The sequence below is a fragment of the Oncorhynchus mykiss genome, chromosome 22, assembly GCF_013265735.2.
Source record: "Oncorhynchus mykiss isolate Arlee chromosome 22, USDA_OmykA_1.1, whole genome shotgun sequence".
NCBI lineage: Eukaryota > Metazoa > Chordata > Actinopteri > Salmoniformes > Salmonidae > Oncorhynchus > Oncorhynchus mykiss.
Window position 1 is genome coordinate 35,041,515 of NC_048586.1, and position 24,728 is coordinate 35,066,242.

A 24,728-nucleotide genomic window follows, 5' to 3' on the forward strand; every position below is an offset into this window, starting at 1 on the left:
TTGATCCCATTATAAATATATAGCATGCTTATAAACATCTTTGAGGGTCTGTTGAAAGAGTAGATTTGAAGGGCAGGAGTGTACAGATCTCTCAACACTTGGCCCTTTGGAGTTGATAGCTCACCTGTGGTCTAGGTTTGTATCTAAAAGGTTATTCGATTACACAGGCTGATACTTCAGTCAGAGAGAGAACTAAAGGGAAAATTATGAATCACAGGCATGCAGAGAGACAAGTCCCAACATGTCTCTGTCAGACCACAGATATCCCAGAAAACAACTTTTAGCTTTACAAAACTTACTACACACAATTCAGTATAATTTAGAGTTTGTGGATGCAAATATATTTTTGTGAAAATGGATCATGGTCTGACGTCATCATCTCTATCACTCCTCTATGTGTGTCACGTGGACCTTAGAGATCCTGTTTATGTCTCTATTTTGGTTTGGTCAGGGTGTGAGTTGGGGTGGGTATTATACAGTGGGGAGAACAAGTATTTGATACACTGCCGATTTTGCAGGTTTTCCAACTTACAAAGCATGTAGAGGTCTGTCATTTTTATCATAGGTACACTTCAACTGTGAGAGACCGAATCAAAAATCCAGAAAATCACATTGTACGATTTTTAAGTAATGAATTTGTATTTGATACATTAGAAAAGCAGAACTTAATATTTCGTACAGAAACCTTTGTTTGCAATTACAAAGATTATACATTTCCTGTAGTTCTTGACCAGGTTTGCAATTACAAAGATTATACATTTCCTGTAGTTCTTGACCAGGTTTGCACACACTGCAGCAGGGATTTTGGCCGACTCCTCCATACAGACCTTCTCCAGATCCTTCAGGTTTCGGGGCTGTCGCTGGGAAATACGGACTTTCAGCTCCCTCCAAAGATTTTCTATTGGGTTCAGGTCTGGAGACTGGCTAGGCCACTCCAGGACCTTGAGATGCTTCTTGCGGAGCCACTCCTTAGTTGCCCTGGCTGTGTGTTTCGGGTCGTTGTCATGCTGGAAGACCCAGCCACGACTCATCTTCAATGCTCTTAATGAGGGAAGGAGGTTGTTGGCCAAGATCCCGTGATACATGGCCCCATCCTCCTCCCCTCAATACGGTGCAGTCGCCCTGTCCCCTTTGCAGAAAAGCATCCCCAAAGAATGATGTTTCCACCTCCATGCTTCATGGTTGGGATGGTGTTCTTGGGGTTGTACTCATCCTTCATCTTCCTCCAAACACGGCGAGTGGAGTTTAGACCAAAAAGCTATATTTTTGTCTCATCAGACCACATGGCCTTCTCCCATTCCTCCTCTGGATCATCCAGATGGTCATTGGCAAACTTCAGATGGGCCTGGACATGCGCTGGCTTGAGCAGGGGGACCTTGTGTGCGCTGCAGGATTTTAATCCATGACGGCGTAGTGTGTTACTAATGGTTTTCTTTGAAACTGTGGTCCCAGCTCTCTTCAGGTCATTGACTAGGTCCTGCCGTGTAGTTCTGGGCTGATCCCTCACCTTCCTCATGATCATTGATGCTCCACGGGGTGAGATATTTTATGGAGACCCAGACCGAGGGTTATAGACCGTCATCTTGAAATTCTTCGATTTTCTAATAATTGCGCCAACATTTGTTGCCTTCTCACCAAGCTGCTTACTTATTTTCCTGTCGCCCATCCCAGCCTTGTGCAGGTCTACAATATCCCTGATGTCCTTACACAGCTCTCTGGTCTTGGCCATTGTGGAGAGGTTGGAGTCTGTTTGATTGAGTGTGTGGACAGGTGTCTTTTATACAGGTAACGAGTTCAAACAGGTGCAGTTAATACAGGTAATGAGTGGAGAACAGGATGGCTTCTTAAAGAAAAACGAACAGGTCTATGAGAGCCGGAATTCTTACTGGTTGGTAGGTGATCAAATACTTATGTCATGCAATAAAATGCTAAACAATTACTTAAAAATCATACAATGTGATTTTTTGGATTTTTGTTTTTGATTCCGTCTCTCACAGTTGAAGTGTACCTATGATAAAAAAAAGTACAGTCCACTACATGCTTTGTAAGTAGGAAACCCTGCAAAATCGGCAGTGTATCAAATATTTGTTCACCCCACTATATTCTATTATTTGTATTTCTATGTTTTGTCCCTCAATCAGGGACAGCTGTCTATCGTTGTCTCTGATTGAGAACCATACTTAGGTAGCCCTTTTTTCCACCTGTCTTTGTGGGAAGTTTACTTTTGTTTATGGCACATAGCCTGTAGCTTTACGGTTGTTTTGTTGTTTTGTTGGTGTCCTTTTTTATAATAAAAGAAAATGTACGGTCACCACGCTGCACCTTGGTCCACTTCCTTCAACAGCCGTGACAATGTGCATTTTTCCCCTCTCCCAGTCCTGATTGAATCCCTCTTTTTAAATTATCCTAAACAAGACCACCAGCTGGTTCTGACATGAAATAACACAATACATAAAAATCATGCGCTGCTAAGGGATGTTGGGGGCATTATTAGAGTCAGTATTAGATTCCTACAACCACCCGGATAGCTTTTATATTGCATCTGACATTTATCAAACATGCCACTTCATCTTAATGTGTCAGCAGGCTAACCAAAAAGACATGTCATGAAAAATGAAACAGGGAAGAACCTATAAATCATTCCTCACAATACTTGCTGGATTTGGACCCAATAACGAACGACAAGTGACAGACAACATCCTTCTACCTTATGTCATAAGGCATCATTTTGAGGGGCCTAGTTTTAACATAATACAGGGGCATGAAAATCATACGCATCACTCTGAACCCAAACCACACCCATCATTGTCATATTTCCCAGCATTCTCTACTGCAGTTTGGTATTTATTAATTTTTTCATTTTTGTTTTTGTGTGCACAATCATTGATTGATTAATCTTATGCTACATGAAGATGAAGAACATACCTTTTTCGAAAATAATTAAAATCAGACAGCATAATGTGACAAGCAGATAGGGTTGCAAAATTCTGGTAAAATTCCCAGTTCTTGCAGTAATCCTGGATGGAAGATTTCTTAAAATAGGAGGGAGTTATGAGGAAATCTGGAAACTGATTAACAAAGTTTGTCAGCCAATGGGATTAGGATTTCACCAAGCATACAAATAATGCGTTCTAATCTATGCAAATTTATGACACACTTTATACTTGTATTATAATGTCTGTCTAACAACTCACTTGATGAACACCACAGGATTGAAAATAAAATGCAGTCATGGATGGTAACTCTACAATTCATTCAAAAAGGCAATGCACACTGGGAATTTATATTGGAGGCATGGCTTAGTGGGGGTGTGGCTTTCAGTTAGTTCATGTTGGAGTAGAAGTTTATTGGAGTAGAAGTTTTGGTACCAGTTGAAGCAGTTCATACTTGAGGCATATTTATACCACTTACAAGCAATAAATTAGCTTTTTCACTGTGTTGGTACTGAAGGAATTACGTACCAACTCGGTTTATCTTTGTTATGTACAGCTCTGTGTGGTGGAGATTTCTGGGGATGTTTGGCTTGAGTCAAATACGGATTTTCACATCGTCATACTGTTCTTCTCTCATCCAGGAATTTATGGTACTTCTGGCAGAGCACACAACGGGGTGCTAGGAATGCAAGAAAAGCCCATTGGGCCTCTATTACCAGATTGCTAACAAAATTTGGACAAACTAATAGCGCAGTTAGCTAAATGCTAACGAGCGAAAGCAAATATAAACTAATTGCAAATACAGGCAAATCCAGCTCATAAAGTTCTAAAAGCATAGCTAGTAGCTATCAAATGTAATTTTCTGTGAGTGTGGACATTAAAGGTGAACGTTACGAGAGAAATAATGCAAATGAACAAAGTTGTAATGCATGCTCTTCTGAAGGAAGAGCAGCGTGCGTATACTGAGCAGATGGGAAAAGAACAGAGAAGAAATAAAACACTAGAACCACAGAGAAAAAATGGCATTTGTACAGAAAACTCATCCACAGCTCTTTGACTTCTGGCAGAAAGCCATTATAAGTTATTGGATGGCAAACATTTAGTAATGAATTGCATACGAGTGTAACTTCATCACCTCATAAGAACCCTACAACAGAGATTCGCTGATAGATATAGAACGCTATGGACTCACCAGCTCGCTTTCTTCCGTGGTGCTATTTACAAACGAACACGTGACTGGACGAACTGTTCTGGGGAACTATGGTAAGCTTCAGAATTGTAAATAACGTAACCGGTGAAATGAAGAATGCAATCTGCTTTATCGCCTAACGTATTGCACAAGTTGAGGTAATAACTAAATAAATAGTTTTGATGGTATTGAAAAACCATCCCATGGCTATTTCCAAATACCCGGTATACACGGTATACAGCCCTTGCCTTTTGTGCCTACGGAGGTTCTAACGATGAACTTAGCCTTAAGATGCTTTCGGGAAACCGGGCCCTGGACAATCAATTATGTGAGACAAAACACATCATTTATATATACATTGAGTATACCAAACATTAGGAACACTGTTGAGTGTGAAAAACCCAGCAGTGTTGCAGTTCGAGACACAAACCAATGTGCCAGGCACTTACTGCCATACCAGTTCAAAGGCACTTAAATATTTTGTCTTGCCCATTAACCCTTTGAATGGCGCACATACACAATCCATGTCTCATTTGTCTCAAGGCCTAAAATTCCTTCTTTAACCTGTCTCCTCCCCTTCATCTACACTGATTGAAGTGGATTTAACAAGTTACATCAATAAGTATAGCTTTCACCTGAATTCACCTGGTCAGACTTTGTCATGGAAAGAGAGCAGGTGTGTTTTGGGCACTCATATATCATTAGGCTGTATGTATTTTCAGATGTAGGCCTATTGTATATGTATATTTTTTTAGCGTCACCATCTTTATTGCAAAATGAATACAAATACACACTTAACTTTAAGCTACAAAATCCTTTGACTGAGGTAATGAACTGCCCATTGAACAGACCAGCAATTGATAAAACAGGACTATGTTGGCAAAACAAGTGTTTCTGAGCTTATGTCAATATTACACAGGTAAACTAATGGTTACATAAATCAGGAATGGAGACAGGCTCTATAGTCTATATATGAGTGACTCTGTCCAACTCTGTCCACACCTGTTGGCTGTTACTGACCCAACAAATATGTTATGAAATATATATTTTTCTCAATTATATGTATTGCTAAAATAAAGGTTTAAGGAAATACAGGCAGGTACCACATTACTACAAGGCAAAACAGCTCGCTCAATCAAGCATGATGGTCTTGTAAGTGTAAAAGCAAAGCTTTCTTTCACATAATAAAAAAATATTGAAATGGTAGTGGAATGGGATTAGTGTGGTGTGTGAAGAATCCAATACTTTAACTTCTATGTGGTACAAATTACATTATTGTGGGAGCACCTGCTCTAATAGTATGAATTAGGCTGTTTGATAAGGTTGAAATCTAAGCAACCTGCCTACACATTGTTTGAAGTACAATAGACCAACATAACTACTGTAGTTGGTGAAAGCAATTGAATAAACAGCTTTTCAAGATGGCGGCAAGCATATCTATTTCTCTGATCAGTGTTTGTAGCTAAAAATCTTTTAGTGGATTTTTGTCCCCATTTAGCTTTGTTTCATCTGGCTTTGAACACATTGAACAATAGGGAAATATTGCATGGGGAGTTTTTTAAGGAGACATGCAAAACAGCTCTGCTGAAACTTTTGATGGATATACCTGGGCACCCTACTGTACACTGGGGCCTGCACTGGGGAATTATCTGAGCAGACACCTGCTTTCCACGCTTCCACTTGACATTGTGCCTTGGATGTTTTTGGATTACTGCCAAACCTGACTTGGTTTAGTTTACTTGGATTTACTCTTTGACTCTTCCGCGCTTTCCTCCCTCCCGGCTTCCACTGGTCTGTACAGGAATCTATACTGAACAAAAATATAAAAGCAGCATGCAACAATTTCAACAATTATACTGAGTTACAGTTCATATAAGGAAATGTAATACATAATATTCCTTCCTAATAGTCTATGGATTTCTCATGACTGGGCAGGGGTGCAGACTGGGAGGGCATAGGTCTACCCACTTGGGAGACTGGCCCACACACTGAGGTGCAAGGCCCAGCCAATCAGAATGAGTTTTCCCAACAAAAGGGCTTCATTACAGCTAGAAATACTACTGTTTCATCAGCTGTCCGGGTGGCTGGTCTCAAACGATCCCGTAGGTGAAGAAGCCGGAGGTGGAGGTCATGTCTGTCTCCCTGCCTGTTAGGTGAATGTATTATCTCGGCAAAGGAGAAATGCTTGCTTACAGGGATGTAAATAAATGTGTGTACAAAATTTGAGAGCAATAAGCTTTTTGTGGGTACAGAACATTTCTGGGATGTTTTGTTTCAGCTCATGAAACATGGGACCAACACTTTACATGTGTTTATTTTTTTTTCAGTATACATCACCTCCGAGGTGCTTCTCTCCTTGCTATGATACTGGTAACACTTCCTCTGTTGCGTTGCTGTTTTGATGGGCCCCAGCATTTAATAACATTGAGTAAGTCACCAATCTCTCATTTCTGTTGTTATGCTGGCAAGTTTTGTGCTTTGGTTGTGTTTGTTGTGGGACCTAGTGATAGCTGGTGTTTAGTCTGTGGTTGGGTTATGACTTGCTGCCTATAACTGTGGTGATCCTACAAACTGTGTGATTCAATATAACCAGCTACAGTGAGGGAAAAAAAGTATTTGATCCCCTGCTGATTTTGTACGTTTGTCAAATTCGTTATAAGGATCGGACCAAGGTGCAGCGTCGTATGCGTACATTCTTATTTATTAAAAGAATGCACACTGAACAAACTAACAAAATAACAAAACGTGAAGCTATACAAATGAGTGCTGACAGGCAACTACACATAGACAAGAACCCACAAACAGAAAAGGGAAAATGGCTACCTAAATATGATCCCCACTCAGAGACAACGATAAACAGCTGCCTCTGATTGGGAAACATATTAGGCCACCATAGACATACAAATTACCTAGACCTACAAAACCCCTAGACATACAAGAACCCTAGACAATACAAAAACTAGCATACCCACCCTTGTCACACCCTGACCTAACCAAACTATAAAGAAAACAGAGATATCTAAGGTCAGAGCGTGACAACGTTTGCCCACTGACAAAGAAATGATCAGTCTATAATTTTAATGGTAGGTGTCTTTTATGCAGTTAACGAACTGAGATTAGGAGCACTCCCTTTAAGAGCGTGCTCCTAATCTCAGTTCATTACCTGTATAAAAGACACCTGGGAGCCAGAAATCTTTCTGATTTAGAGGGGGTCAAATACTGGAAACTGACATTTACCAGATTGCCGGCTACCACCTTCAGAAACTACAATGATTGTTTCCTCCCATGTAGGAGCTCCAACTACTTTGCATAGTTCCAGGATAATTTTGACCAGACAAATTTCTAATGTGGAAACTGTCAGTTTATTGAGTAATATACAGTATGTCTCAGCTGGACATCCGGAGTAAGCAAATTGCAGCGTATCCTGGATAGGTGCCACTCTAAGACCTTTTCCATTTCTACTACTCAGCCTGGTCATCACGCCACTGCTTCGCCACCATGTCACCACTCTCCAACTGACTGGCCAGGGCTGCCCTGCAGAGACTGCTCCCTAATGAAGTCATTTCTCCAATCCCATCTGACCCGCCCTTTCCTTCCTTTCCCAACCTACCTTCCCTTTTCATAATTTGGTCAGTTATACTTGGATGTGTAGGTTGCTAATCTTGCCAATGAAAAAATCATTAAAGTAGTTGGCAATATCAGTGGGTTTTGTAATGAATGAGCCATCTGATTCAATTAATGATGAGGCCGAGTTTGCCTTTTTGCCCAAAATGTGTGATGTTCGGGTTTGTGGGACCCATATTCAATGATACAATAAATTATTTTTTCAACCTGAGACTCATTGGCCTTGGCTCATTTTCTGTGATGAACATGTAAAAAAAACACATTTTCAGGGTAATAAAAGTGTGGAAAAGTGTGTGTGTAGGTGAAAACAAGTACATTTTTTACAAAAAGTTTTTCTGTTTGCCTTCACTCGGTTTTCCTCCTCCATGGGCCTGCTGTTTCAGCATAGCACCAATAACCTGTCTGTCTCCCTGCCTGTCTACCTGTCTCCCGCTTTTCTCACACTCTTTACCATCTGTGATGTGTGAAAACCTGCACAATGTTATTACAATAGATTATTTCAATATATTATTTCGATACATTGTAAAAAATTCTGTATTTTCCCATAACCAGCCAGGAGTAAATTGGGGGAGAGACACAACAAATAAATAGCTTTGCATGTGTGGCTCCTTACCACAATCAATCAGTGTGGGAAAAAAAATCTCTGCTCAGTGATTTTTTTTTTTTATCTGACATGTTGGCTGGATTCACAACACGTGTAGCTTTAATTTGGTATCTTCCATGTGTGATTTCATGAAAGTTAGATTTTTATAGTAATTTATTTGAATTTGGCGCTCTGCATTTTCACTGGCTAGCGTACCACATATCCCAGAGAGGTTATTAAGGTCACAGTTATGAAAACTTAGGACACTAAAGAGACTGACTCTGAAAAATACCAAAAGAAACATGCCCAGGGTCCCTGTTCATCTGTGTGAACGTGCCTTAGGCATGCTGCAAGGAGGCATGAGGACAGCAGATTTGGCCATGGCAATGAATTGCAATGTCAGTACTGTGAGATGCCTAAGACAGTGCTACAGGGAGACAGGATAGACAGCTGGTTGTCCTGGCAGTGGCAGACCACGTGTAATAACACCTGCACAGAATCGGTACATCCGAACATCAAACCTGCGGAACAGGTACAGAATGGCAACAACAACAGCCTGAGTTACATCAGGAACGCACAATCCCTCCATCAGTGCTCAGACTGTCCGCAATAGGCTGAGAGAGGCTGGACTGAGGGCTTGTAGGCCTGTTGTAATGCAGGTTCTCACCAGACATCACCGGCAACAACGTCGCCTATGGGTACAAACCCACAGTCTCTGGACCAGACAGGACTGGTAAAAAGTGCTCTTCACTGATGAGTTGCGGTTTTGTCTCACCAGGGGTGATGGTCGGATTTGCGTTTATCGTTGAAAGAATGAGCGTTACACCGAGGCCTGTACTCTAGAGCAGAATCGGCTTTGAGGTGGAGCGTCCGTCATGGTCTGGGGCGGTGTGTCACAGAATCATCGGACTGAGCTTGATGTCATTGCAGGCAATCTCAATGCTGTGCATTACAGGGAAGACATCCTCCTCCCTCAAGTGGTACCCTTCCTGCAGGCTCATCCTGACGTGACCCTGCAAGCATGACAATGCCACCAGCCATACTGCTCATTCTGTGTGTGATTTCCTGCAAGACAGGTATGTCAGTGTTCTGCCATGGCCAGCGAAGAGCCCGGGTCTCAATCCCATTAAGCACGTCTGGGACCTGTTGGATCGGAGGGTGAGGGCTAGGGCCATTCCCCCCAGAAATGTCTGGTTACTTGCAAGTGCCTTGGTGGAAGAGTGGGGTAACATCTCACTGCAAGAACTGGCAAATCTGGTGCATTCAATGAGGAGGAGATGCACTGCAGTTCTTAATGCAGCTGGTGGCCACACAAGATACTGAGTGTTACTTATTCCATTTCTGTTAATCACACATCTGTGGAACTTGTTCAGTTTATGTCTCATTTATTGAATCTTGTTATGTTCATACAAATATTTACAGATGTTAAGTTTGCTGAAAATAAACATTGTTTATATATGTGATTGAGTGAGTGAGTGAGTGAGTGAGTGAGTGAGTGAGTGAGTGAGTGAGTGAGTGAGTGAGTGAGTGAGTGAGTGAGATGTTAGTAAAATTCCTGAACTAAGTGTTTTCATAATTCTAATTTGCAGCCGGTAGCAACCAGAAGAAGTGCTGCGATGTGTGTGGACCCAAGAAGGACAGGAAGACACAGTACACATGCATCAAGTGGAATGAATACATTTGCAACACACACACAGTAAAACTCTGTACCACCTGCCTTAATTTGTGTTCATTTATCATTTCCATAAAATACTGAATGTACAATTTGTCCTTCCAAGCAATTAACATCAATAGTGATGAAAACCTTGTTTAATTTATATTTGTTTAAGATTAACATGATTTATTCCACCCATGTCTTGATTTTAATATATTTTTCTTCATAAAAATCACTTTATTAAGTGCTTGATAGTGCTTTTATTGATAAATGTGATCTAGCAGAGGTAATTGGCAAATATCAACCATGTATGCTGTCTATATTGCTTGTAATTGATAATAGTCAACATCTAAGCTAAATATTAAATATTTATACGTAAATTGTCATGGCCATATTGTTTTAAAAACTCTATAATGTTGTGGGTCATTGGGTGAATAACAAAAACATGAACACCACACAAGGGATAAGGTGCTCCAAAGCTTTTTACGATCATTCTTTATATCATTTATCTTTGTTTCATAGTATTTTTTGTTTTGTTTAGTCATGTGATTTCTCAATTTGCTGTAGGTTTGCCAATCAGTTATGCAGCCAGACTTATTTGCCATTCATTTGGTCTCATCCCTCTCAACCATAAAAATGTTAAATTCCTCATCAATCCATGTGAATTTAACAGTTTTTAAGTAATTTTCTTAATGGTTGCCTGCTTATTACTAACTGGAGTAAGAAATTCCATAAATGTGTCAAGTGCAGCGTCTGGTTGCGCCTCATTACACACCACGGACCAGCAAATATTATTTACATCATCAACATAGGAATCTCTACAAAACCTCTTGTAGGACCTCTTACACACAAAATTAGGAACAGCCTTTGGTACTTTGGTTTTCCTAGATATGGCTACAGTATTGTGATCCCTACATACAATGGATTTTGATACTGCTTTAGTAAAGATGTGATCGTTACATGTGGTTGATTTCATTCCTGTGCTTTTTGTAAATACCCTGGTAGGTTGACTGATAACCTGAACCAGGTTGCAGGCACTGGTTACAGTTTGGAGCTTTTTCTTGACCTGGCAGCTTGATGAAAGCCAGTCAATATTTAGGTCACCCAGAAAATATACCTCTCTGTTGATATCACATACATTATCAAGCATTTCACACATATTATCCAGATACTGACTGTTAGCACTTGGTGTTCTATATCAGCTTCCCACAAGAATGGACTTTAGGTGAGGCTGTTGAATTTGTAACCATATTAATAGTTAAATAAAGTTTACATTTACATTTTTTATTTTTGTATTTATTTACTGTAATGTGGCTCTTATGTGTTAATGTGTTAATGTGGGCTATTGTTAGCACTTTTCTGAGATGCTTGATGGTTTTGATTGCTTTACTGAGCGGCTTATCAGAAGTAGACATGACAGTGATATTTATGTTTGAGCTGATAGTTCCTAGGTGAGCTGCCCACAGTGAAAGTCCTACTAGGGCACACCACCTCAGTGCTTACAGTATAACTCCGGATTATAGACACATGATTACTGCATACAATAGATATATGATTGACAGAGGCATTCAGGGGACATAAATTAGGTTACTTACATTATGACTTCCAACACTCCTGGGACAATATAGATTTGCTGCAGCACTACGACAACTCAGCGACACAATGATAGGGATCATCTGAGCAGAGCTTGGGTCATAGATAAGTAATTGTTTCAGTGCAGCCTTGGAATGCGTGGATAGAGTCCAGGAGCCACAAAAATTTGGATGGACTCCATCATTCACAACTTGTAGACTTGTTTACGTGCTGCTGTGCATTTTGTTGCTAACCTTAGTTTGCTACCTGACAACTTTACGTTTTTTACTTTTTAATTACCGTTTAAATTTGTAATTTTTCCCTTGCTCTACTTTTTTCATTCAACCTTTTCACTCCGGACGCTTTATCTGGACGTGGTTCGTCAGGACCTCCAACAGCCGAAGCTAAGTAGTATCATTAACATGATGCCTTCCAATTGCAGTCGCTGTACTCATAATATACAGGAGAACTATCACCTTACAGTGAGGATAGCTGTGCTCCAAGCCCAGCTTCAGACGCAATCGTTAGGCAAAGGTAACTTAAGTGTAGGAAAGCATGAAACATCTGTGCCACCAGTAAGTACAGATAGTAGTATCCCTTGGCACAGTCCTCACAGCCGGACAATTTTCTCATGGCTTCTGGAAGGAAATGCTGTAGGAATGCTCAAACGGTGTCTTTCAGCCGCCAGAAACTTTCAACCGGTTCTCCGCATTAAGCAGCGAGTCGGAGTCAGAGGCCGAGCCTTCTCTGGTCTCTATTCCTCCTGTTGCGGGGTCTGAGACGCCGAAGCCTCCCACCATTAGCTCTGACAAATTGAAAACCCTAGTCATTGGCGACTCCATTACCCGCAGTATTAGACTTAAAACGAATCATCCAGCAATCATACACTGTTTTCCAGGGGGCAGGGCTACCTGATGCGACTCTAGGGGCAGCATTTTAATTTTAGGAAAAAAAAACGTTCCCGAAAAATTTCGCCTACAAAAATAATCTTCTGGGAAAAAATGATCTACCTGGGAGTCTCGTGAGTGAAAACATCCAAAGTTCATCAAAGGTAAACTATTTAATTTGAATGCTTTTCTGATTTTCGTTACCAGGTTGCCTGCTGCTAGCAGGGCATAATGCTATGCTAGGCTATCGATAAACTTACACAAATACTTGTCCAGCTTTGACTGTAAAGCATATTTTGACAATCTGAGATGACAGGGTTATTAACAAAAGGCTAAGCTGTGTTCCAATATATTTCACTTGTGATTTTTCATGAATAGGAATATTTTATTGGAAGATTTATGTCTGTTGAGTTATGCTAATCTGAAGATGGTGCTGGCTAAAGCTAAAACTGGCAAGTGTAGAGAGTATAGGTATATTGTTATCCATGTCGGCACCAAAAATGTTAGAATGAAACAGTCAGAGGTCACCAAGCGCAACATAGCTTCAGCGTGTAAATCAGCTAGAAATATGTGTCGCCATCGAGTAATTGTCTCTGGCCCCGTCCCAGTTAGGGGGAGTGATGAGCTCTACAGCAGAGTCTCACAACTCAATTGCTGGTTGAAAACTGTTTTCTGCCCCTCCCCAAAAATAGAATTTGTCGATAATTGTCCCTCTTTCTGGGACTCACCCACAAACAGGACCAAGCCTGGCCTGTTGAGGAGTGACACACTCCATCCTAGCTGGAGGGGTGCTCTCATCTTATCTACGAACAAAGACAGAGCTCTAACTCCCATAGCTCCACAATGAGATAGGATGCAGGCCAGGCAGCAGGCTGTTAGCCAGCCTGCCAGCTTAGTGGAGTCTGCCACTAGCACAGTCAGTGTAGCCAGCTCAGCTATCCCCATTGAGACCGTGTCTGTGCCTCAACCTTGTTTGGGCAAAACTAAACATGGCGGTGTTCGCCTTAGCAATCTCACTGGATTAAAGACCTTCTCCATTCCTGCCATTATTGAAAGAGATTGTGATACCTCACATCTCAAAATAGGGCTACTTAATGTTAGATCCCTCACTTCCAAGTCAATTATAGTCAATGAACTAATCACTGATCAAAATCTTGATGTGATTGGCCTGACTGAAACATGGCTTAAGCCTGATGAATTTACTGTGTTAAATGAGGCCTCGCCTCCTGGTTACACTAGTGACTAAAAATTCCTAGATGCCCTTCCAGACTCCCTCCGCCTACCCAAGGACGTCAGAGCACAAAAATCAGTTAACCACCTAACTGAGGAACACAATTTAACCTTGCGCAATACCCTAGATGCAGTCGCACCCCTAAAAACAAAAAAACATTTGTCATAAGAAACTAGCTCCCTGCTATACAGAAAATACCCGAGCACTGAGGCAAGCTTCCAGAAAATGTAAACGGAAATAGCACTACACTCAACAGGAAGTCTTTCAAATACCTTGAAAAGACAGTACTGTGCAGAACCAGGCTATGTGGGGTGGCCAGTCCTCTTCTGGCTGTGCCAGGTGGAGATTATAACAGAACATGGCCTAGATGTTCAAATGTTCATAAATGACCAGCATGGTCCAATAATAATAAGGCAGAACAGTTGAAACTGGAGCAGCAGCACGGCCAGGTGGACTGGGGACAGCAAGGAGTCATCATGTCAGGTAGTCCTGAGGCATGGTCCTAGGGCTCAGGTCCTCCGAGAGAGAGAAAGAAAGAGAGAAAGAGAGAATTAGAGAGAGCACACTTAAATTCACACAGGACACCAAATAGGACAGGAGAAGTACTCCAGATATAACAAACTGATTCAGTTGCGGCGTGTTCAGACAAATCCGTTAAGGCAGGTTTCGGAGCTCTGCGAGATTTCTGTGATTTTCTGAAATCACACACTCACATTGAACCCTCTGAAAATCAGTCAGTTCTTAACGTAAACTTAAAACTCAAATTTCTATAAGAGCCTACCCCAAAGAAGATATGTGTTCACTTTCAGCTTACTGTGTGAACCGGAAGTGCCTTAAATTGGGATCATTGGGGCTGTTTCGAAGGGTTAAAAAGGTCAAAAACTTAATATGTGCGATTAAGCAGCCCTCATGAACTGCAAATCAGTCATTTCTCCCAACAGATGTCAAAGAAAAAGCTCTCTCTCTCTCTCACACACACACACACACACACACACACACACACACACACACACACAAAGCAAGGATGGAATGACACAGTGTGGGGCTTAAAGACACACAGAGCTTGCAATGGCATTACCATAATCTCTAGGCTGTGCCTAGTTCAGCGAGATGCCCCGCTTGACCGTAGCTCGCTCGGTCTGAGCTCAGCGACCGTGAAAAAATGTAGGCCCATAATGAAGCCTTGCCCTAAATTTCATGTGCTTTTGGGTGACAGCAGGAGAACCGTTAGGGTTAGAAGCACAATTCGACCTCAGGAACATTTCTGAGGTCCTCCCAATCTGTGGAAGCCTAACCTTGACCGTGTGGCATTAACCCTTAACAGAGAAAAGATGGTGTTTACATCAAACAGTTTGCAATGACTTCTCGCCCCATAGGAATACATTGCCTGCTCCCCTAAATTCAACCTGAAACCTATGTGGGTTATGAATGCCTTATGAACCTGTCTTCGATGACAATTCATCAGAACACTATGAGGTCTACCTGTGTTGATTCTCAGCTTCCTGGAGCAACCGGAAGTGGTTAAATTCACCCTAAAGGTCTTTTGATGTACCAAACCTGCAGTTTGTGAAAATCACTGCATTCAACCCTGTGTAAATCAGTCAGTTCTTAATGTAAAGACTTTAAACTCAGGATTCTGTAAAAGCCTACCCCAATGAGGATATGTTTACTTTTTGCTTCCTGTGCCAACCGGAAGTGCCTTAAATTGGGGTCATAGGGGCTGTCTCGAAGGGTTAAAAAAGTCATATCTTTACAAAACTTAATATGTGTGATTAGGAAAACCTAATGAACTGTAAATCAGTCATGTCTCCCATCAGATTTCCAAGAAAAACTCTCACACACACACAGCAAGGACGAAGTGACATAGTGTTTGGCTTACAGACACACAGAGCCTGCAATAGTTACCTTCGTTCAATCTATCAAAGAACCGTCAGACCTAGAGCTCTGAAACTTTAGAAACCTGTTCTAGAGCTCAAGTCGATAGTGCGTGGTGAGTTATGTGGCTCTAGATGGTTCTCAGACCAAGATACAGCCTCGTACATTTGCAATAACTTCAATTCATTTTGACCATCACAAAAATGACGACATTTAGAAAAGTCCCAGAGTCACACGATTAGGTGCGTTGAAACCCCCTTGGCCCATAGAGATGAACCCCAAAGATTCTGTCCTTTAGCTCATTCAAGGACCCCGTAGCAACGCCCAGAAAAAGTAGATTTTCAGCACCAATTTGGACATGGTTCACTGACTTTTGGGTTTGGAAATCGACTTCCTATGATCGTACATGGTAAATGGACATCCTGATTTGGCACTTTCAATACTTTCATATTGAATTTGGACATTTCCTATGGCATTTGGCATTGGTTCACAGACTTTTGACTTCGACTTTTGACTTCCTATGAAATCATATTGCAATTAGACAAAACATATGCCTTATGGACAAGTAAAATAAATGTGACAATAAAATATGACAAAGGTATGTTCATACATTTCTTGTACATGTATAATTGACAAAAAAAAATCTAAAGAATTTCGAAAAACGGGCCAGAAAGCATTTTTTTAGAGGGTGATACATTTGTTTTCTTCAAATTTTCTACATTTGACCCTTGGGTCTTGACTTGATGTACATTTTCAAAATGAACATTTACTGTGGATTTTTTCTGTGTGACACTTGGCATTTGCCATATGACATTTGCCATAAGCTTTGAATGAAATGCCATCCATTTGAGTAGTATTGGACATCGTGTATATGTTTCATACTGTGCCAACATGTTCCCATTCATTTTTGTCCATTTCAGGGAGGTCTTCCCTTACATGGAGATTAGTGGTCTGTGTCTGTATATGGTGTCGCTTATCGAGAGCAAGATGGCGCCGACAGACATGGCAAATCCGCTTCTATCTCCTAAGTAACTTTGCAGTATTTTTTTTTGTGTGTGTTGTTTCTTACACTATTAACCCAGAACATTTTTTTGTGTTATTACTTACAGCCAGAAATAACTTTTGTATATCAGAGCGGCGGTAACTCACCAGCACTACGACCAGGATTACGACTTTCCTGAATTGGATCCTTTGTTTGCACCCCCAGGGCAATCAAACTTATCCCAGAGGCTGCTTCAAGATGCCGCCCACGGAGAAGAGTTATTGGGAGTGGACTTCTAGGCCGACTCAGGAGGCGGGGACACCATCCTCCGCTTCCGAGTATATTACTTGCTAATGTTCAGACTCTGGACAATAAATTAGATGCGCTTAGGGCGAGGATCTCCTTCCAAAGAGACATCAGGCACTGTAACATAATCTGTTTCAAGGAATTATGGCTCTCTCCAGATATACTGTCCCCATCCATACAGCCAGCTCGGTTCTCAGTACATCGTGCAGACAGGAATGAAGAAGTCTATGGGAAGAAGGGCTAGCGTCCCACCTGGCCAACATCCAGTGAGATTGTTCGATAAAGTCTCTCTTTATATCCGAAAATCTCCGTTTTGTTCGCACTTTTTCTTCAGTAATCCACAGGCTCAAACGCAGTCACAACAGGCAGACAAAAAAATCCAAATTGTATCCGTAAATTTCATAGAAACATGTGAATGTTTATATTCAATCCTCAGGTTGTTTTTAGCCTAAATAATCGATAACATTTCAACCGGACAATAACGTTGTCAATATAAAAGGTAAACAAGAAAGGCTGTGACACGGCAGGGTCCACTCATTCAGACTGCTCTTACTCCCCCATTTTTCAGAATACAAACCTGAAACAATTTCCAAAGACTGTTGACATCTTGTGGAAGGCATAGGAACTGCAATTTGAGTCCTAAGTCAATGGATACTGTAATGGCATTGAATAGAAAACTACAAAAAAAGAAAATCCTACTTCCTGAATGGATTTTTCTCAGGATTTTGTCTGCCAAATCAGACATTATTTTAACAGTTTTTGAAACTTCAGAGTGTTTTCTATCCAAATCTACTAACTATATGCATATCCTATGCTGGTTCGCACTTTCAGTTTTAGGCGAATGCTGCCATGAATCCACTGTTTCTGGTTAGGGAAGGTTTTAATAGTCACAGAGAGTACGAGATATATCTGATGCACCTGCTAATAAACTCGCTCACCGAGCCAGTGTTTACATCAATGTTGTTGGCTGAGGCTATCCGGAACATATCAAAGTCCACGTAATCAAAGCAATCTTGAAGCGTGGAATCCGAATGGTTAGACCAGGGTTGTTTTGATCTGAGCACAGGTGTTTCCTGTTTTAATTTCTGTCTGTAGGCTGGGAGCAACAAAATGGAGTCATGGTCAGACTTGCCGAAGGCAGGGCGGGGGAGGGATTTGTAGGCATCACGGAAGTTTGAGTAGCAATGATTCAGAATGCTACGAGCTCTTGTCATGCATTCGATATGCTTCGATAAGCTACAATAAATGCAGCCTTAGGATGTATGGTTTACAGTTTATATAGAGTCCAGTGAAATTCTTTCAGGGCTGGCGAGGTATCTGCTTGGGGGGATATACTGTGACTATAATCGAAGAGAATTCTCTTGGAAGATAATGCGGTCGGCATTTGATTGTAAGGAATTCTAGGTCAGGTGAACAAAAGGACTTGAGTTCCTGTGTGTTGTTGTGATTACACCATGAGTCGTTAATCATAAGGCATACACCCCTGCCCTTCTTCTTACCAGAGAGATGTTTGTTTCTGTCGGCACGATGCGTGAAGAAACTGTGTGGCTGTACCGACTCTGACAACATATCCCGAGTGAGCCATGTTTCCGTGAAACAGAGAATGTTACCATCTCTGATGTCTCACTGGAAGGCAACTCGTGCCCTAATTTCATCCACCTTGTTATCTAGAGATTAGACATTGGTGAGTAATATGCTCGGAAGCGGTGGATGGTGTGCTCACCTTCTGAGTCTGACCAGTAGGCCGCTTAGCCTGCCTCTCCTGCGGCGACCGTGACGCTTTCGGTCAGCCTCTGGGATAAGATTGCATGTTCTAGGTAGCCTGGATTAATAACATTGATGTATACATGGACACAGTGACTGAGTTCATCAGGAAGTGTATAGGGGATGTTCCCACTGTGACTATTAAAACCTACCCAAACGAGAAACTGAAAGCACAAATCACCGCATTTAACCATGGCAAGGTGACTGGGAATATGGTTGAATACAAACAAAGTAGTTTTTCACTCTGTAAGGCAATCAAACAGGCAAAACGTCAGTACAGAGACAAAGTCGCAACTCAACTAGACCCACTTCAATTTGCTTACCGCCCCAATAGATCCACAGACGATGCAATCGCCATTGCATTGCGCACCAGCCTATCCCACCTGGACAACAGGAATAACTATGTAAGAATGCTGTTCCTTGACTATAGCTCATCATTCAACACCATAGCACCATCCAAGCTCATCATTAAGTTTGGGGACCTGGGTCTGAACCCCGCCCTGTGCAACTGGGTCCTGGACTTCATGACGGGCCGCCACCAGATTGTGAAGGTGGGAAACAACACCTCCACTTCATTGATCCTCAACACTGGGACCCCACAAGGGTACGTACTCAGCCCCCTCCTGTACTCCCTGTACACCAATGACTGCGTGGCCATACACGCCTCCAACTCAATCATCAAGTTTACTGACAACACTACCATAGCAGGCCGATTACCAACAATGACGAGACAGCCTACACGGAGGAGGGAACATGCCCCTATCCATATTGACGGGACCACAATGGAGTTGGTGGAAAGCTTCAAGTTCCTCGGCGTACACATCACTGATGATCTGAAATAGTCCACCCACACAGACAGTGTGGTGAAGAAGGCGCAACACCACCTGTTCAACCTCAGGAGGCTGAAGAAATGTGAGTTACCTAAGACTCTCACAAACTTTTACAGATGCACAATTGAAAGCATTCTGTTTGGCTGTATCACCGTCTGGTACGGCAACTGCACCGCCTGCAACCGCAAGGCTCTCCAGAGGGTGGAAACTACCCGCCCTCCAGGACACCTACAGCACCCGATGTCAGAGGAAGGCCAAAAAAGATCATCAAGGACATCAACCACCCGAGCCACGGCCTGTTCACCTAGCTATCATCCCGAAGGCGAGATTAGTGCAGGTGCATCAAAGCTGGGATTGAGAGACTGAAAAACAGCTTCCATCTCAAGGTCATCACTGTTATATAGCCATCACTAGCTGGCTACCATCTGGTTACACAATCGTGCACCTTAGAGGCTGCTGCCCTATATACATCGACATGGAATCACTGGTCACTTTAATAATGGAACACTAGTCACTAATAATATTTACATACTGCTTTACTCAGTTCATATGTATATACTGTATTCTATTCTACTGTATTTTACTCAATAGCACTCCGACGTTGCTCGTCCTAATATTTATATATTTATTAATTCCATTATTTTACTTTTGGATTTGTGTGTTTTGTTGTGGATTGTTAGATATTACTCCACTGTTGGCATTAGGAGCATTTCGCCACAAGCATTTCGCTACACCCACAATAACATCTGCTAAATATGTGTATGTGACCAATACAATTTGATTTGATTTGATCTTGTTCAAAAGCAGATTCCCCTTTCTGATTGGGATAGTTCCTCTGGGTTGGCAGACTTTTTTCTCTCCCAAATCAAATATTCAATTAGAGCTACTGACTGTAGTCACTTATGACACATTTCCATACAGTGTTTACCCTAAAGGCTCAGAGTTTTCTGTTTCCATCCTTGTGGGTCGGCACTTGCTCTGACTCTGTGCCAATGCCAGGCCACTGGTACTTTTCCGCTTTCATTTACATAAGAATGGCTAACTGTGACCTTTAACACCTTCTCACAAAACATCTGTTTTGATTATGCAGAGGTTGTTGATTCTGCTCTCCACAAGTCCCCACTGTCAGCCCTACAAATATGGAAACATAATTTCCCTAGTATAACATAAGGGTGTATACCCTAGTGTAACACTGGTGGGTGTTAGTCGAAAAGCATCATTAGTGCATGGACACAGAATTTAGGGCCCAATGGTGTCCACTGTATTACTGTAAGTGTCTCCATAAATGTTTTACCCTTTTTGATTTACCACTTAAGGTTTAAATATGCAGTATGACAATGCAAGTACTTGGATGTCAATATATCTAGATTAAGCAGTGAAGATACAATATAACCTGTATTCTAAGTTAATACATAATGCATAACATGGGCTGCTAGACAAGTGAAATAAAGCTAACATTTTTAGCCTTAATATAAATGTCAGCTATGTTTTCAGTGTGTTGTCTACAAGCAGTTAAATTGATCAATTGGAATTGCATTGAAGTATTAGGATTCTGCTAGGAAATTATACCACGCTGTGGCTGTCTGGCATGTCTATACCACAAACCTCAATGATTTAGTATCGAAGCATCCCAGTGCAGCTGCAAGGGAAAAGACATGAATGGAAGAGTGAGTATTACCATATGTTCAATACAGTCATCCAGAATGTAGACAGAGTTGTTTAGAACATCACCTGTGGGAGGCGAGACCGGCTTGTTGGACTGTTGATTAATCTGGCATTACATTTCCTTTTTAAAGGCTAGAATTCAATAACAACTGAATTGTTGGTATGTTTCCACAATGTGAGAATGGACAATGTGTTATGATTTAATCCCAATCTAGTCTAAATTGTCAGAGTGTAACCTGTTGTACCTCACAGCACGGAGAGTCTGTAGTTTTCCCTTTTCAACCCTAGCTCTGTGTGGATCAGGGAGAGAGATGATTACTATCATCCACTCTCAGAAACACCAGTCAAAGCTCCTCAAGGGAAGGCCTTTACTAAGCAGGAGTAAAAACAAAGAGCAAAGAGAACAGAACATCACTATCCACAACCCAGCCCTGGAAGTGAAACTGTCTCACCAGCGTTCATGCTTTGAGGCAGAATACACGTTGCTGTAACAATTGGTATGTCATTACAGATATGTTATGCATCAAGTTTAAGGAAATCCTTCCAAAAAAATCACTCAGTATTTTCAGCTGCTGAAATCCTTCTACCTGGGTGTTATCCGTGTTTTGACAATCAATTAAATTAGAATAAAACTCATATAAATATTTCAATTATACTGTGTAAAATAAAACTAAGAAACAGACAACACATCTCAAAGATATTCTCTGGCAGCAGGGAACGTCATGGTTTGTGAGCATGAGATGAGAGAAAAAAGCAGCTGAATTTCGATCCAACCTTCTCAGCATGCCACCAGAAGTTAACCAGGCCATTCCTCCGAAGCTCGTCACCGAAGAGATGAATAGGCTCTACTCCCCTCTGATAGATTTCTGATATATCTGAAAGCCTTAATCTGACTATCAATTCGACCAGGTGTCAATTTAAAATAACTGGCATCGTGGAATCAAATCGTATCAATGTGTGTAGACCTAAAACGTTGTAACCACCCCGGACTCCCAGGGAAGCACATGTCACATCTAACAAACAGGTGCTGTACTATTTCAATGAACATGTGCTGTAGTATTTCACATCTGTTGTGACATTTGGCAGGTGTTTGCACACCACAATGATTTTAGTATTTTCCCTTTGTTTACCACATCAACATATTTTGCCTCTTTAACTAACGTACACAGTGAGCATTAAAGCCGACGTGAGTAAAACATTTAAACGTGTTAACCCTCGCAAGGCTGCAGGCCCAGACGGCATCCCCAGCTGTGCACTCAGTGCATGCGCAGACCAGCTGGCTGGTGTGTTTACGGACATATTCAATCAATCCTTATCCCAGTCTGCTGTTCCCACATGCTTCAAGAGGGCCACCATTGTTCCCGTTCCCAAGAAAGCTAAAGTCACTTCCGTAATCATGAAGTGCTTTGAGAGGCTAGTCAAGGACCATATCACCGCCACCCTACCTGACACCCTAGACCCACTCCAATTTGCTTACTGCCCAAATAGGTCCACAGACGATGCAATCTCAACCACACTGCACACTGCCCTAACCCATCTGGACAAGAGGAATACTTATGTGAGAATGCTGTTCATCGACTACAGCTCAGCATTTAAGACCATAGTACCCTCCAAACTCGTCATCAAGCTCCAGACCCTGGGTCTCGACCCCGCCCTGTGCAACTGGGTTCTGGACTTCCTGACGGGCCGCCCCCAGGTGGTGAGGGTAGGTAACAACATCTCCACCCCGCTGATCCTCAACACTGGGGCCCCACAAGGGTGCGTTCTGAGCCTTCTCCTGTACTCCCTGTTCACCCACGACTGCGTGGCCACGCACGCCTCCAACTCAATCATCAAGTTTGCGGACGACACTACAGTGGTAGGCTTGATTACCAACAACGACGAGACGGCCTACAGGGAGGAGGTGAGGGCCCTCGGAGTGTGGTGTCAGGAAAAAATAACCTCACAGTCAACCAACAAAACTAAGGAGATGATTGTGGACTTCAGGAAACAGCAGAGGGAGCACCCCCCTATCCACATCGATGGGTCAGTAGTGGAGAGGGTAGTAAGTTTTAAGTTCCTCGGCGTAAACATCACAGACAAACTGAATTGGTCCACCCACACAGACAGCATCGTGAAGAAGGTGCAGCAGCGCCTCTTCAACCTCAGGAGGCTGAAGAAATTTGGCTTGTCACCAAAAACACTCACAAACTTCTACAGATGCACAATCGAGAGCATCCTGTCGGGCTGTATCACCGCCTGGTACGGCAACTGCTCCGCCCACAACCATAAGGCTCTCCAGAGGGTAGTGAGGTCTGCACAACGCATCACCGGGGGCAAACTACCTGCCCTCCAGGACACCTACACCACCCGATGTCACAGGAAGGCCATAAAGATCATCAAGGACAACAACCACCCGATCCACTGCCTGTTCACCCCGCTATCATCCAGAAGGCGAGGTCAGTACAGGTGCATCAAAGCTGGGACCGAGAGACTGAAAAACAGCTTCTATCTCAAGGCCATCAGACTGTTAAACAGTCACCACTAACATTGAGTGGCTGCTGCCAACACATTGACTCAACTCCAGCCACTTTAATAATGGGAATTGATGGAAATTGATGTAAAATATATCACTAGCCACTTTAAACAATTCTACTTAATATAATGTTTACATACCCTACATTATTCATCTTATATGTATATGTATACACTGTACTCTATCATCTACTGCATCTTTATGTAATACATGTATCACTAGCCAGTTTAAACTATGCCACTTGTTTACATACCCTACATTACTCATCTCATATGTATATACTGTACTCCATACCATCTACTGCATCTTGCCTATGCCGTTCTGTACCATCACTCATTCATATATCTTTATGTACATATTCTTTATCCCTTTACACTTGTGTGTATTATGTAGTAGTTTTGGAATTGTTAGGTTAGATTACTCATTGGTTATAACTGCATTGTCGGAACTAGAAGCACAAGCATTTTGCTACGCTCGCATTAACATCTGCTAACCATGTGTATGTGACAAATAAATTTGATTTGATTTGATGTTGGTAAATTTGAGCCAACTGCCTCAGATGTGTTTGAAGACTGTTCAAATTTTCTCATAACATATTTTAATTGTTTGATTCAAAATCCCACACATTCTCTTACTTCTAGAGAAGTACAGTATATATACAAAAGTATGTGGACACCACTTAAAATTTGTGGATTTGGCTATTTCAGCCAAACCAATTGCTGACAGGTGTATAAAATCGAGCATACATCCTTGCAATCCCAATAGACAAACATTGTCAGTAGAATGGCTTCACTGAAGAGCTCAAGGACTTTCAATGTGGCACTGTCATAGGATGCCACTTTTCCAACAAGTCAGTTCATCAAATTCCTGCCCTGCTAGTGCTGCCCAGGTCAACTGTAAGTGCTGTTGTGAAGTGGAAATGTCTAGGAGCAGCAACGGCTCAGCCGCAAATAGTAGGCCACACAAGCTCACAGAGCCGGACCGACGAGTGCTGAAGCACGTGAAAATCGTCTGTCCTCGGTTGCAACACTCACTACCGAGTTCCAAACTGCCTCTGGAAGCAACATCAGCACAAGAACTGTTAGGCAGGAGCTTAATGAAATGGGTTTCCATGGCTG

The 24,728-nt window shown here is 42.0% G+C and overlaps 1 long non-coding RNA gene across 1 annotated transcript; it reads left to right on the forward strand.

The window, feature by feature from the left end:
* The first annotated feature begins 6,217 nt into the window (after positions 1–6,217).
* Positions 6,218–7,944, forward strand: LOC118943586. The gene is made up of 3 exons (XR_005038815.1): positions 6,218–6,275; positions 6,450–6,550; positions 7,592–7,944. It is a non-coding gene; the product is annotated as an uncharacterized LOC118943586 (long non-coding RNA).
* The last annotated feature ends 16,784 nt before the right edge of the window (positions 7,945–24,728 follow it).